Genomic DNA, 12,006 nt, shown 5'->3' on the forward strand with positions numbered 1-12,006 from the left:
AGAGGCCCAGGTTACTAATCTAATGGGGAGGCGAAAGCCATTACTCTGTGGCTAGGTTTATAAATGCCCATGGGCAGATAGCCTAGTACTTACCTATGAACCTATTACTGTAGTTCTGGTTACCAGTTCTGTTTTCTTTGTTGGTTGTACCATACTCGCCTAGGCCTGACCTTGAGTCTTTGAGGAGGATAAAAGCCGGGTTGTCTTCAGTTATGTTGGATAAAAAAGAGGCAATTTATTATTTATACTCTCTAATCTGCTTCATAAAATCCCCTCATTCATTGATACTATAAGACCATTGTCTTTATCTTCCCACAGACAAGGACAATGCTAGTAAAGACCTGCAGACCAGTGGGGAAAGCCATAAGGTGCCCCCTTCACTGCTTCCATTCCCGTGAAACTTATGAACATTTCTAAAGCTGATAAAATGGGTGAAAAGACTAAAGCATGGAAGCCGTTTGTGTTTTGTTTTTTTTTTTTTTTTTTTTTTTTTTTTTGTTCCATGAATAGGCTTCTGTCATACATAAATTGGGGTATAAAAAGTTTGGCTGCTCTTTTAGATGTTCGTGAAGCTGAGTTTTTTTTTTAACCTGTTAAAGAATTTCAAAAGATTCACCTTTACGATAAGGAAGTATTTCCTCACTATGACTATGTGAACTACAGCTATTTTTTTTTTCCATGTGATCAAATATAACTTGGATGAGTACCTTAAATTGCATAATGGACTGATACAGTGGATTTGAGAAAAAATGGTTTGAATATTTATTTATTTATTTATTTGAAAATGCTTTTTCTGCTCAAGGTGCAAACCAACCACACTTCCCATTTACAGGTAACATTCCACCGTGCTACCTAATCAACTACAGAGTAACTTCAGCTTTGTGGTAAGGAGAAACACCATTGTAATTACCATCTTTGAAAAATCTGCCTTTTGAACAAACATTCACCATGTCTGACCACAGTAAAGTATGTAACTCAAGTAAGTTAAGATAACTGTGTCAGTGCCTGTGTGTTTACATTCATGAAGCTGCCATCCTTGTGCTCACTGATCACTCTTTGTTAAAATTTAGTTGAATAGACTATTCTTATTGAATAATGATGCAGACCTGCTGTATGAGATGCTGTATATTGCCCAGCATACCAATCTGTTATTTTTTTCCATAGAGTTTAAAATTCCTGTGCCTGCTTGTTTCCTTGTGTCTTTGCAGAAAGTAGTCCTTTAATCAGCATGTTCTTCCAGTCAACATATAGTTAGTTAGTGGGTTATTTTATACTTGTGTTATCCAGATAAGTAATTTGGTTCAGGAATCCTCAGCCACAACTCAGGTCAAACAAATTAACTGTGTACATAGATTTATAAGCAGTAAAATAATGGGGAAACAGAAAGATAGAGAGTGAGAGAAAGTATATGAAACAGTAAAATAGATCATGTGTAATAGAAGATAATAAAAGAGAGAGAAAAAGTGTGTAAGATATTTAAGTAAAATGCTTCTGTTATTAACTCTGCTGTACAGCTTGATGGCAGAACACATTATCAAGTTACAAAGATTGAGAATGGAAATGAATTAGTTCCGCATATTGCAGTTTTACCAGCTTAACAAAATGGAATCCTTACTAACAAGATGGCATGGGATAGACTATGTGGCTGTGTTGCAAGAACCCATGTTTCATTTAGCATCTCTGTCCTACTACAGAGATATTGAACAGTGTAGCCAGTAGCCAGGTTTTCATTTTAAGAAGGTTATAACATTAACCACTGGTCATTGTCCTCATGGTGGAGACTTAGGGGAGCTGCAGGTACAGGAACCCATGATTTATTTAACATCTTGCATCCTAGTACAGTGAAGTAGGACTTTGTGGCCAGTACCCAGGTTTTATTTTTATTTTTAAGAAATATGTAACAGTCCCCACTGGCCATTTCCTCATGGTGGAGGTTTAAGAGAACTGGCAGGTGCAGGATATACAAAACCTGCATGTTTAACAGCCATCCTAAGCAAAGAAAATGCATAAGGAAGCATGTCTGGAAAATTGATACAAAATTGTTCGCATCCAGTGATGGGAGTAATATATTACAATATGTAGTATATTACTGTAATATATTACAATTTCTAGTAACTAGTAATATAACTAGTTACTTTTTCAAAATAGTATCTGTTAATTGTAATATACGTTTCAGTTACTTTGGCTTAAACCAGTGGTTCTCAACATGGGTGATATCGCCCCCTAAAGCACGATGGAAAACTACTGGGAGCCTGATATAGTATGGGTAGTAATCAGATGTTAGGAGGTAGTAGAGACTTTGAAGTGGCAATTTGGATAAAAATTTACAACATAATTTTGGCACAACTTATAGCACATAGCATTCATAATAGATCATTAGAATTAGTCTGGAGCAAAATTTACTTCATTTTTTAGCACTGCAAGGAGGTGAAAGCTAATGACGACCAGACTGTGGCTCTGTCCTGTTTCTGTGAGACTCTAACCCACTAAAATGCCCCCTAACACTGGGGCAATTCTAGCCTGCTAGAGAGCATATCCTTATCTTTCTGTGAAAAATCCAGTACCACTTCCTTGCAAGCTGTAGGTTCCCCTCCATAGCCCAGGATATCCATACCATGTATCTAAGAAACACTAACCATCCAACCCAATACCATATTCATGGGTGACTGTAATTACCCCACTATGAACTGGGAATCCTATATGTCATCAAACGTACATGCACAGAGATTCCTGGATTTTGTAAACACAAACTCAATGGACCCAGATAGTCAATACACCAACCAGAGGTACAACCATACTGAATCTGATCCTCACAAATATGGGAGAGAGCTGCACACCCACTACTGTAATGCCTTCCCTGGTAAGGTCAGACCACAAAATGATCTCCTTTGAATTAAAAGTAAAACCTGGACTACCAGCTAAACCGAGAGTATTCAGGAACTATTCTAAGGCTAACCTCTTGCTATTAAGTGAGAACCTGGCAAAATTTCATGCCCCCATAAACTATGAGAACAAGTCTGTCTATGCAGAACTGTTCACAGAAACCCTGTACAAGTATGTTAATAGCTGCATAGAGGCAGTTGTACCCACCAGGAAGAAGTACAGAACTAACTAAAAGAACAAGCCACCTTGGTTGAATCACAAAATCAATTAGATGTATAACAGGAGAAAGAAAACATGGCAAAAATTAGGAGGTGCAGTACCCAGCAGGAAAAAAGCACTCTCATCAAACCAAACAAACAATTCAGAGGACATATAAAGTCTACCAAAACCAAATTTGAGGTAAGTTTGGCCTCCCAGGCCAAGGACAACCACAAAGCATTATTTAGCTACAGGATGTCCACAACCTGAAAGGCAGTACACAACTGTGTGCAGAGCCCATCATAAATGGAGCCACGTGTACTGAGCCAGAAGATACAGCAAACCTCCTGGCTGTTAAATTCAGCTCCAACTTTAATCCTCTCTCCCTCTCAACCTTCTCTCAGGAAATGTCATCAAATATAACTCCCCCTACTATCACTAGGGAACAGGTCCTTAATGATCTCTCTAAAACCAAGAACACTGCATCAGTGGGCCCAGACAGTATCCCAGGATGCCTTCTAAATAGCATGAAACATGACCAGTCAGGGCCCCTGGAATTACTATTTAACTGTAGCCTCCAAACAGCCTTCATGTCTCATGAGTGGAGAAAGGCAACAGTCATCCCTCTGCACAAAGGTGGACCATCCACAGAGCCTGGAAACTACAGACCCATAAGTCTCACTAGTCTTATATGTAAAGCCATGGAAAGAATTGTCATGGAGATGATCAGTAGAGATATAGTAAACCTCCAGACACTGGACCCACCCCAGTTTGGTTTCATCAAGGGTAGATCATGCCTACTCAACCTGGTGGACTTTGAGAACGTCACCAAAGCAATGGATGTGGGCAAAATCGTTCACACTGCCTGCCTTGACCTGGCCAAGGTATTTGACACAATACTCTACTTGGGCATTGTTGAAAAACTCGAGAGGTTAGGTAAAACCCCATATATCACCAGGTGGATAGCCAACTGGCTCACAGACAGGACCCAGAAAGTTAGAATTGGGGAGTCCACCTGTACAAAGAGGCCAGTCACAAGTGGAGTCCCTCAAGGATCAGTCCTTGGACCACTCCTTTTTGGCATTTTCTTCTCAGAAGTCAAAGCCAATGTCAGTGGTCTTTGGCTGACTAAATTTGCAGATGATTGCAAATTAGAAACTGTCATTGAATCCCACACTGACAAATGTTCTCCAGGAGGGGCTGACACAGACAAACAACTGGTGTCAGAGCCATGGACTAAAACTAAATGCCAAAAAAATGTATAATAGTATCCTTTGGGAAGTCACCTGTCCCTGGTAATTATCATATTGACAACATCCCCCTTAGAGCTGAACCAGTAGTCAGGGACTTGGGGACACACACAGATAGTAATCTAGTCTTTGATCATCACGTGTCTATAGTGGTGGGGAACCTTTTCTATGTTGCGCAACGTATAAACAAAGATATGGTATCCAAGTCCAAGGAAGTCATTGTTCCACTGTATTCGGCATTCATCAGACCTATCATTGAGTACAATGCTCCCTTTGATATGTACCTAACCAGGCATATCCAACAACTGGAATGTCCACAGAGGTTCCTCACTAAAAGAATACAGGTCATAAGTAATATGCCCTATGCAGACCGCCTCAAGGCCCTATCCCTGTATTCTGTCTCCTACAGGCTTTTGAGGGAGATCTATGCCTGGCATACAGGGCATTGTCAGACCCCACTCTGATGGACCTCCTGCATATCCACAAAACAAACAGTACTGGAATTACCCATTCTAAAGACTTAAATCTTGCCTGTGATATAAATAGGACCTGCTGGAGAGCTAGGTATGTATCCCAGAGACTACCCCATCTGTGGAACAGGCTCCCCATCCATGTGAAGCAGAGTTTCTCCTTAACCCAATTCAAGTGCAGCTTGGACAATTGGATGGGAAAACAGAAATTAATTCCTGGTTTGGCACCTATGTCTCTAATGCAAACAGGTAACCTGTAAATCGTTCATCTCTCAGACTCATGGTTACACTTATCAAGGGTATCAGAACTTGTTAGAGATTTGAGATGCATGGCTAGGCTTAAAAAGGCCCTTGTGGTCATTAGCCTAGTAAACACTTATGAACCTATAAAAGGCATTGGTTCTCCATACCACCGTCAATTGGAATTGAACTCATGACTCATTGGTTTAACACTCGACACCCCAACCTACTGCACCAAGCAGGACTCTTTGGGTGGATTTTTGATCAACCAACTTTTATCTTGACAATTTTTTGTTATGTTCTATTTAAAATTCTTTTTGGGTTACAATTTGTAGTTGCTGAAAATAGATAAAATGTGATAGGTTTTTGTAGGTCTTGTGCTGCTGGCTGGTTTGGTTTAACTATTATCTGTGACTCTCTAGCTGTAAAGACTAGTCTTCTTCTTCTTCTCCTTTTGGCTGTGCATGTTGGGGATCACCACGGTGTATCATGAGTCTGCAGAACAAGTGTCTGTGGAGTTTTACGTTGTCAAGTTGCCAGCCCAGCGCCCACCCTTCTTCAGAAGGCATGCGCACGCACACACACACACACACACACACACACACACACACACACACACACACACACACACACACACACACACACACACACACACACACACACACACACACACACACACACACACACACACACACACACACACACACACACACACACACACTTAGGGCCAATTTAGAACATGTAATCCACCTGCAGCATGTCTTGGGAATGTGGGTGGAAATCGGAGCACCCTGAGGAAACCTATGCCAACACAGGGAGTGTAGATCATAATGCATGTGTTATACCTTTAAAGCCACTACAGTTCGCGGGCACATGCATGTAAGTACTGAGCACATGCAAGCATAGTGCCATTTTGTGTAAGCAGCCAGAGTGAAAGCATGTATGTGTGTAGTAGTCAGTCAGTTAGCTAGTTCGTTTGTTTTATATTCCAGTCATCCATCCTGACCTATTTGTGTGTAATAAAAATCTTAAATGAACACCCAATCCTCATTGTCTTATTTGAATACACAAGATGCACGAAATGGTGTCAGAATTGAATCAGAAGTCAAAACTTCTTAGAACCATGAGGCACACAGCTAGAAATAGAGGAATATACAGGAATGGCTCAAATGACTCACAAACAACTTCTAAATAGGTCAGAAAATATTTCCAGGTACTTAAACTCATTTAAATGATTTTTCCATCAACGAATATAAAGCAAAGCATTCAAAACGAATTACTGAATAAACAAAATGTTCAAAATTGCAACATATTGATAAAAGTACTTGAAATAATTATGGAAACATTTGAAACAATATCTGAATCGCATAAAGTGTTTTAAAAAGAGAAAACAACTGTATTTTTCACAATGTACTACTTTTTCACATTAAATGACTGTATTTTTTCACATTGTACTACATTTTCACATTAACTAAAACTATTTGAATTGTGTAAAGTATGCCAAGTGTTGGCAGTGTGTGCATTATTACAGTACAGTCTTTTCAAAGAGTACAGGGATTTCATAGAGTCTGTTGTGCAACTGAATGTAATTACAAGTACCTGGTGTGTGTTTGACACTTGTTTGGCATGACAGAGGGATTTCGCAGACCTGGTCCACTTGTGTTTGATAATAATATTGCTGAAAATTGGAGTGTGTTTGAGCAAAAACATGATATTTTCATACAGGCTGCTTTTTCTGATAAAGACGCATGTACAAAACCATTTATTCTCCTTAGTTTAGCTGGTTCAGAAGCCATTGAGAGAGAATGTTCATTTGTGTATACACTCGCTGATATGCAGAGGATAGGGAAGACTGCCATATTGTGGTACAGACTGAAATGCGGGAAGACCCTGAGTGCTTAAAACATAAATTTGGAGAAATGTGCAACCCTCAAACGAATATTACAATGGAAAGCCACTGTTTTACACAAGAGATCAAAAGCCTGGTAAAACTTTTGCAGCATATATAACTGACTTCAGAAACAAGGCAAAAACGTGCAGATTTGGTGATCTGAGAGATGAGTTGATAAAAGACAGGCTTGTGTGTGGTTTTAATAATGATGCAGTGAGAAAGACTTTGCTTCGAGACAGTGATTTAACTTTAAGCAAAGCCGTAGTGATTTGTCAGATATATGAGCTTACAGAAAAGCACATGGACATACTTACAAATGAGAAAAGCCTGCTTGCAACTTCTTCCAGCATGAATGTTGATAGTATGCAGCACGAGGTTAAGCAGTGTAGGCCAAAGGGTGTGGCTCCCACAATGAAACCCAGGGAAGCTTTAGTAAAACCCAGCACACACGCAGCAAAACCGAGGGGTGATTTAGCAAAACCCATGCTAAACCTCATAGTCAACTGTTGCAATTGTAGAGGCAGTCACGAACCTAAACGAGAAAAGTGCTTAACTTTTGGTCAGCAATGTCACAGATGTAAAAAATGGAATAATTTCAGAAAGCTTTATAAATGTTATGTTATGTTTGCTAAGGTAAAAGCTGGTGAAAAATTTGATTTTGCAAAGTGAGCGAAGCTTGTCTCTTATGGTGGTGAAGAGATTTAAACCAATGGTTCAGTAATGCTTTCATGCTATTCTGCTGGGAACAACCATGACTTGCAGTTTTACGTAGTCAAAAGACACGTGCAGTCATTGTTAGGCGTCAAAGATAGTTTGAAAATGGGGCTGATTTCATTTAATAAGGAAGTCCACCATGTACGCATCAACAACAATGAAGCTTTCACACAGAATATTTTTTCTGAATATGGTGATATTTTCAAAGATGAGCTTGGTAAACTCCCAGTTGTGTACTCCATGAAGTTAGATCACGAGGTATGCCAAGTTGTTAGACCATCACAGAAGGCTCTAGTAGCAATGCAAGGCAAAGTAAAATCAGAGCTAGACAAAATGGTGTATTTAGGAGTGATTTGCCCAATAGAAGAACCAACTGAATGGGTATCCTCCATGGTAGTAGCTCATAAGAAATGCTCAGATGACATTTGAATATGTATTGATCCAAGAGATTTGAACAAAGCACTGAAACAACCTCAACATCCAATGCGTATATTGAAGAAGTTGCTGCTCTCATGTCAAATTCCACTGTTTTTCCTGTCTTAAATGCAAAAAGTTCATTTTGGCAAATTTTACTTGATCAAAAATAAAAGCCGCGGTGGTACAGCTCTAGCGTTGTTGCCTCACAGCAAGAGGTTGTCCTGTTCGATTCTCGGCTGGAGTGCCTTCTGTGTGGAGTCTGCATGTCCTCCCCACGGTCGAGTGGCCTCCGAAAGACATGCGTGAATGGACGTGCCTTCGCTGAAGGTTGGGCTGGCAACTCGGCACCATAAAAATCGACTGCCAATCATTAACGGACCGTAGTTCCGCTGTGGCGACCCCTAACCGGGGAAAGCCGAGAAGACAAACAACGTGATCAAAAATCTTTCTTGCTAACCACTTTCAGTACACCATTTGGAAGGTACAGATTTTTGAGAATGCCATTTGGGATAAATTCTGCCAGTGAAGTCTTCCAACGTGCGAGGGATCAAATTTTTTCTGCTTATCAAAGTGCTGTTATAGTAGATGATATTCTTGTAGGAGGCAATGGTGAAGTTGAACATGATAGAAACCTCAGGAAAGTTCTAGATTGTGCTTGTGTAGTGAATCTTAAATTGAATCCTCAAAAATGTAAATTCAGTCTGCTTTTGTGGGTCATTTGTTTACTAGTTCAGGCTTATGACCAGATCCATTCAAGCAAGCTACAATTCTTGAGATGCCAGCTCCAGACAATGCCACATCTTTACGTTTTCTTGGCATGGTCAACTGTTTAGGCAAGTTCATTCCTGATTTAAGTGAGCCTTCAGCACCGCTACAACAGCTGACATGCAAAAATGTAACTTGGTCCTGGTTGGAACAACACCAAAGAGCATTTGATGTCCTGAAACAGAAAATTGCCATTCCACCCACTATGAGATATTATGATGTTCACAAACCTGTAACTCTTTCCTGTGATGATCCAAAATATGGTCTTGGTGCAGTAATTCTTCAAAAGGGTAGACTAGTAGCCTATGCATCTAAAAATTTAACTCAAACTGAGATCAGTATATGCAAATTGAAAAAGAGCTTTTGGCAAAGGTGTTTGAATGTTCAAAGTCCAATGATTATATTTATGGCTGATCTATCCAGAATGAAACTGATCACCAACCTGTGGTTACTATTGTGAGAAAACCAATGCACACAGCTCCAGCTAGATTACAGCACATGATGTTAAAATTGTAAAAGTACAACTTCAATATGGTTTACACAAAAGGCAAACTTCTTTATCTCGCTGAAACTTTATCCAGATCACCCAGACAAACCACCAACCAACATGACAATGAGAATACTGATTTTGAAGTTATGGAAGTGAGGAATTTTTCTTCTGCACATCTTGATGAGCTTAGAAATCACACAGCTACTGATCAAATTCTCCAGAAGCCGAACCGTTTTTATCAGTCGAGGATGGCCAGCAAAGCAATCTTGTTTACCTCTAGACGTGCAGCAGTATTTTCCTTATAGAGACGAGATTTTGATGAAAGATAGTATCATCCTGAAAGGTCCAAAAGTGGTAATTCCAAAATCTTTGCAACAAGACTATATTAAAGTCTTGCACTGAGGTAACCCAGGAACTGTCGGCTGCATACTTTATACCCCTGACTACCTGACGTCACAGACGATGAGACAGCAACCGACGCAGGACCCAAGACTTTGATAATCAGGCCGACTGAGGGCTACTGCAAGCAGATAACCCAAACGTGATGACGTCAACACTGAATACACTCGAACATCTAGATTTATGGTAAGTGTACACAACTGTACTTTCTGCCATACAGCTCATGAAATCATCTCATATACTCATAGAGAAGTTACAGCTTCTGCTTTATAAGCAGATCAGAAGAGTAAAATAACCATTTCAGAGCTGAACAGTTTAGGTTTTATGCTGTTCTTTGTCTTCTTACCTTAAGTTCTATGTTACTTGCAAATGCCTGAAGGAAATGATGTCTGTATAGATTACTACTAAAGGTACCCTTCTGAAGCATGTCATTCAACTTAGGTGAACACACATGTATGTGCTTTACTTACTACTAGTCATTTTACATTCAGATTCAGTTCTTCCCTCATTTTGTAAGCATAGATGAAAATCATTTGTACGCCATCTTTTCCATTGTGGGATAACATGCATGTGCTTTTCGCAAAACTTGCAGTTTTTCAGTAGTTGTTTTGCCACAGCCTAGTGGTTTGATTCTGTTTGGCTTCAAACAACGTCCAGCATGGTGTTGCTGGCATGCCTGCCCATGAAAACACTGCAGTGACCCATGTTGTGCTTTATGAAGCAATTTGAGCAACTGTCCATAACATTCTGGTATTCTTAATTGTGTGCATTGTCAGTGGTGGTTAATCCCTCAGGTCTTGCATGACACATAGCCTGTCATTTGTTACTGTGACAGCACCTTCTTACTCTATAGTCATTAGAATCAGGTGGGAAGCTTGATTGCTGTCAAACACAATTGATGGCAGATGACCACTGGTGCATTGCATCCATTTAACCCTGACACATCTTTTCTGCTGACTGAGATGTCGAGCTGCATATATTCTCAAGTGGCTGTTTCTTAGTGCCTATTGTGTTACATCACTGTGCGTATGATTACATTTCTTGCTTTTCTCTCCATTTCCTCCTACTCATTCTTAGCTGTTTCTGTTAGCAGTATTATTTTGAGAACCAGGAGATGGTACCTATTAGGACTGTATTGTAAGTTATTCTCAGTTACCACAGTTCAGGAACTTAACAAAATGTAAAGCACCCTGGACATGAAGGCTGAATTCCAAACTCTTTATTCCACAGGTTAAGTGCTTTCATCCAACTTCTGTTGGACGACTTCAGAACAACTGATGATAAAAACTCAACCCTTATATACACACGCCTTAACACATATATAATTAAGCAATTGAACAATTAAAAAATCTACTTATTATCCAATAAACAAATCAACAGTTCTACCCCATTTCTTAATCACCCCTATATACCTATTAAAGTTCTAACACACACTCAATAAAAATAAAATGAAATAAATTACCACAAACATTAATTGTGAATGTGTTAACCCAAAATGTATTTTAGTTTAAGTATAGCTGCTATACTGACAATATCATTAATACCCGGGCAAGTGGTGGCATCCAACCTCAGTTGCCACCTCAGTTCACAAATGTCTAAATCTACGTCCAAGACCCTACCCTGCCTATCCTTTACCACCTGCTGTATAACAGCAAATATGGCCTGGGTTTTTTATTATATGTCTTGCCAGAGCATTGGTGGTCCTCATATTCTTGATGTCAGTAATGTGTTCCCTAAGTCTATCTTTAAAATGTCTGCTGGGTTTACCGACATAAAAAGCAGGATCAGGATTTCCTATTGGAGCTTAAGTTCATGACAGAGTTATTTGTTAAAAATGAAGCTCTTTGTAGAATTTTGGCAGGAGAAGTTAAATCCAAGAGAGCCGGGGGTGCTTATAGGCCTATACTGAGAGGTATCATGGACTCTAACAATGGTAATGGTACTAGTATGCCAAGAAATTATTATTCAGACACAAGAATAAAAATGGGGAACAGATTATTGTTCATCACCACTTTCAATCAGGATGCTGAATAGGTGACTCATATCATCCAAAAGAACTGGATATTGTTACTTGCTGATAGCTCCCTTATGGACAAGGTGGGGGGACCCCATAGAGTTGTTTTTAGAAGGGACAGATCCTTTAAGGAGATTTTGGAAATGGGAGCCCGCATTGATCTTTATCAGAGTAGTAGAGCGCATGGTAATTTCAAGTGTGGAAGATGTAATGTATGTGTACGCATTTTTGAGACAGTTGAAAGCACTTGCATTAATGGAGAACTTTTTATTTCC

The 12,006-nt window shown here is 39.6% G+C and overlaps 1 protein-coding gene across 1 annotated transcript in view; it reads left to right on the forward strand.

The window, feature by feature from the left end:
- Positions 1-12,006, forward strand: part of GRAMD1A (GRAM domain containing 1A) — a 1,293,980-nt gene that overhangs the window by 1,187,762 nt on the left and 94,212 nt on the right. The window lies entirely within an intron of this gene.

This window comes from Protopterus annectens, chromosome 8.part0, assembly GCF_019279795.1.
Source record: "Protopterus annectens isolate FY-2018-M chromosome 8.part0, PAN1.0, whole genome shotgun sequence".
Classification (NCBI taxonomy): Eukaryota; Metazoa; Chordata; order Ceratodontiformes; family Protopteridae; genus Protopterus; species Protopterus annectens.